General features: G+C 42.3%; 1 non-coding gene across 1 annotated transcript; it reads left to right on the top strand.

Annotated features, from left to right (window-relative positions):
• Positions 1 to 4,004: 4,004 nt before the first annotated feature.
• Positions 4,005 to 4,077, top strand: TRNAA-UGC (transfer RNA alanine (anticodon UGC)). Its single transcript has one exon. It is a non-coding gene; the product is annotated as a tRNA-Ala (tRNA).
• Positions 4,078 to 4,816: the final 739 nt, after the last annotated feature.

Genomic DNA, 4,816 nt, shown 5'->3' with positions numbered 1-4,816 from the left:
AAGACCTGAACGAAAAAGAATGACCTCCCTTGAAAAAGAAGGAATTCTGCCAGCAGACAGCCTTAAGACTTGAACTGCAGATTTTGGACTTACCAGCCTCCATAATCACGTGAGCCAATTCCTTAAAATATGTATGTATGTATCTATCAATCTATCACATGAGCCAATTCCTTAAAATATGTATGGTATGTATGTACGTATTTATCTATCTATAAATCCTATTGGCTCTGCTTCTCTGGAGAACCCTAATATAGATATTTATCCCCCAGGCCTTTTACTGTTTACATTGAGGTAGGAAGGTAACCTTATGCCAGGTAGAATGGAAATATCTTTCCTTTCCTACAAGGAACAGAAATCTTTACAGCAAGGGATAGATATCAGTCTGTGATAACACCACCAAACAATGACTCTGCTGATAGGACCATCAAGGCTCCTCCTGATTTCCCTCATAAGAGTCCTGATACCCAAAGAAAAGACTCCCTATCTAAAGGGGTTAGTGGAAGAAAACAGGGCCAGCTTTTCCACATCTCATCCCTGCAAAGGTAAGGCACAGTGAGGGCATTATGCTCTTACAGAGAGGTTTTACCATCTCTGGACTCTCTCCATCTCACAAGGCTGAGAATAACAAGGAATCCTAGGCATCCTCCTGCTTGAGGACCACTGGTTTAGGGCACTTCTTCCCAAACTCTAACATGCATATGAATCACCTGGGGACCTTGTTAGAAAACAATTCTGATTCAGTAGGTCCACGGTAAGGCCAAAGAATATGCATTTCTAGCAAACTCCCAGGGGATACGAATGCTGTCAGTCCATGGATTCCAGTTTAGTAGCAAGGTCCTAAAGTGACGGAGGTTACTGATGCCTGACCAACTTGTGTACGAAAGTCAGTGTAGCCTTCTGGAGAATTAGCAACAGGCTTCATGTGGTCCAACAGAAGCTTCTGAGTAATAAATGTTTTATTGGTGGGAGGTGTCTTCCATGTACATTTTACCTCAGGGGGCCTTGCAAATAAGAGAAGCTCGTTGAGAACTAGACTCTGGTTGATCAGGAGGGAAAAGGTGAGATGTTAAGGTATATCAGCAACTCCCCATGTATTTTGTCTTCTAAGATAATTGTTATAGCTTTAAAGCCATGTACACAGGGGCCTGACCATGATGCGCTTGGCCTCACCCACTTTGCACTACAGGACTGCTCTCAATGAGGAAGGCTGCAGATCTAAAGCAAACTTATTGTGTACATTTGCAGGTCATAAGTTCCATTTGTGGTGAGTTCCACTCCCCCTGGCTCAAACATCTAAATGTGACGAGACCTCTATTACTCTCTACCAGTACCTTCTAGGTATCCCTACACCCATTATATGATTACATTTATTTTCTGGCTGATCAGTTTGCAGTAGCAGCCACCATCTGGGCTGGGCCCCAGCCTGTATCGCTAGTCCCATTAATACCAGATACAGCTTCCATTATGTGTGAAGCTGCCCTTCCAGGCCACAGCCCTGCTTGCTGTCTTGGAACAATGAGAGCTTGGGAGACTGCGTATCCTAAACCCACCTCGGAGAAATGTTCTTTTGGTCTGGATCTGCTTGGATGCACCATGGAATGCGCCCCCCAGAGAAGGATCCCTTCCCTGACATTTCACATTTTTATAAGGAATTTTTTATAAGGAAATTGGGAGTAACCAAAGAGTCTTGTGAATGGCAATTGAAAGTCCTTGAGCTCACATAGTCAGACAAAGACCTTTTTGGCAAGAGGAACAGCCCACTCTCAGACATCAGGCACACAGTAGAGTTTACACACCCATGCTGGAATCAGCTAGGGATTTTGCAGCATTTTCTGCTAAGCCAACTCCTTTCTAGGTGACCAAAGGTAGGAAGGTACCAGGGCTGTCCAGCAGACCAATGGGATTATGTCTCCTCTGAAAATGATTTTAAGAGGTCCAGAGTTTAAGCCCAACCACTGTGGGATAGTATAATTAGTCCATAAATAAAGAACATGAGCCTAGGGAAGGTAGCTTCTTCTTAGACCAAAACAAACAAAAAAATAGAATGAAAAATAAATCGAATTGAAGTGAGAAGGAAAAAAGTCACTGAGGAAAGTCAACACTTGCCATGCTGTGGCTTTAGGAATCACATATAAGTGAGAGAAGAATCTCATTTCTCTCCATTCAAAACCTATTCAGCGGCCAGTTAATGCTTTAGAGGTAGCATAAGGACACCCAGAAAGAACCAGAATCTGACAGAACATGGGCCAAACTCAGGAAAACAGGGAAAGGGAAACTCTTAGAGTCCAGGTTAATTATACATGAAAACGAATAAGCAGTCTCTAGACTGGAATCTGCACCCAGACCTGTCCCACCTTGGGAGAAGGCAAATTGTTTGGTTTTGTTTGAAAACATAGGAGTAAATATTTTATAAACTTGGAAAACACACAAAAAGTAAGCACTAAAAAAATTAAAATCATCCACAATTCCTCAACTGAAATATATTTGTTAGATTTCCTCTTTTATTTTTCTTAGGTACATTATTTTTCTTAAATTGAGATGATATACAAGTGTCATGCAGTACTGTCTGAATTTTAAGTTCTGGTTTTTGTATTACATGATCAAAACATAGGCTACAAGACTTACAATAAAACAGGTTTTTCCTCTATATTTCTAAACTTTAATATTTCATAAATTGACTACAGAAGGTGAATTTAGCACTCTTACATAATGCCAGCCTCCCTCACCTCTAATATTATATCAATTTCTGGTTAAACCAGTATTTACTATTTTCCTTATTAAGATCACTATGATTCCCTGAAAAGCTAAGTGGTAAATATGATTATGATTCCTTTTTGGTGCTCTTCTACCCCGTACCTGGAATTCATTTGCCTTGTTTTTTCTTTTATTTCAGTTAAGTATTTGCATAGGTTCAAAAGAAACAATTTGGAAATCTGCTATGTCTCATAAGACTTACAATTTAGTTATCAGTCATTAGTGGAGGAAAACCTTTTCAGACTAAAAGATACTACCATTATATGCTTCAGCTTTATGTGTTGAAACAGACTCCTGTACATTCTCAATTTTTCACACAATTAAGTCCTAAAAAGTATTCTTTGATGTATCACACAGACTGCAAAGTAACATTTTTCTTATGCTGAATGTCCAAATCTACACATATCGTCAGGAGATATTGATGGTGCGCTCTTTGCTAACAAGAAGGAAGAGAAGGAAGAAGGGACACAGAAAAGGGCAGCAAGCCCTTTTTATCCTTGCTTGGGCATTTATCATTTTCAACATTTCTCCTTTGCCTTCCGAGAGATTTCTTACATTCACTTTCCCATCGAGACTAATATGAATGTTCTTAGCAATAGTCCTGAGCACCTAAGTGGAGATGTCAGTTTCTCTGGCTCTCCAAATCTGAAAGTCTGCCATACCTTCTCGTTACTGAGCATAGGGTAATACTTTCTGGGATGTATCCATGTTTTCTGGATTTTCCTTGTTAACAGACTCAGAACCCGAGTGCCAGAATGCTAAGGGGGCCTGAGGCCATTTGGGCCATTTGGTACATCTTTGTGAGCATTTACCTCAAGCAGACCTTCAATTTATTTTTTTTTTCGGTACACGGGCCTCTGACTGTTGTGGCCTCTCCCGTCGCGGAGCACAGGCTCCGGACGCGCAGGCTCAGCGGCCATGGCTCACGGGCCCAGCTGCTCCGCGGCATGTGGGATCTTCCCAGACCAGGGCACAAACCGGCGTCCCCTGCATCGCCAGGTGGACTCTCAACCACTTCGCCATCAGGGAGGCCCAGACCTTCCATTTTTGAACCATACTAGCAATTGCCTGACCCAGTCCCTGCTTTACTTTCAACACAATCATTTTTCCATTTGGGATCTTTTTTTCCACAACTTTTCATCTTTGCCGTTTGCAAATGTCCGGACGTCCCCTTCTTCAGGCCATACTGTGGCAACCATACCGCTCCTTTCTTCTACTTTTTACTCCCTCCAAGATTGACCTGAGGGAATTCCCTGGTGGTCCAGTGGTTAGGGCTCTGCACTTGCACTGCAGGGGCCACAGGTTTGATCCCTGGTCGGGGAACTAAAGATCCCACAAGCCGCTTGGCGTGGCCAGAAATAAAAAAGATTGGCTTGAGTTATGTATGGTTTTCTCTTCCTTCTTCCCTCCATTTTGCAATCTTCTAACTTGACCTTCTTTGAGCAGAAGCATGCATAATTTTCTCAAAGAATGGGACAATCTTTTCACATACACTAAAAGGACAATCAACCTTTGCATATTCAGATATATGCCTGTCATACTTATCTTGACTTCTGAAGCCATGATCGCAGGAATCACAAAATATTAAAATACTATAAAATACATTTCTTTCTCTTTTTTCATCTGTTTCCTACTGGAAAAGAGATTAAAGTCATTCAAATTTGTATCTTATTTTTCACACACAAAAAATATGTTTTCAATATTGTAGTACTGGGGACAGTCTCTTGAAACTTTAACTCAGCAGTGGAAGTATTACAACCCTCCAGATGAAAAGTGAAAATCCCAGGAAGGCAGTGAAACATGGAGAGCACTAGGTGCTGCAAGGGACAGTGCCTCAGGAAGAGGCTAGGCATCAAGAAGGCACTGAACCTCTGAGAAATGCTCTACCCTGGTAGAGGCGGTAAGGATGGAGGCAGCGGCAGCACTGCTCAGTATCCAGGTGTCCAGCAGGGGGCAGTGTTGTCCAGAGATGCCAACATGGGAGTCAGCTGTGGGGGGCTGGGGTAGAAACCACCTGTAGAGACCTTGAAAACTCTAGCTGTCCCAGCTTGGGGAACTCACC

This window comes from Lagenorhynchus albirostris, chromosome X, assembly GCF_949774975.1.
Source record: "Lagenorhynchus albirostris chromosome X, mLagAlb1.1, whole genome shotgun sequence".
Taxonomy (NCBI): Eukaryota; Metazoa; Chordata; class Mammalia; order Artiodactyla; family Delphinidae; genus Lagenorhynchus; species Lagenorhynchus albirostris.
Note: the sequence above shows the minus strand (reverse complement) of the source record. Positions and strands in the feature narration are given on the sequence as shown.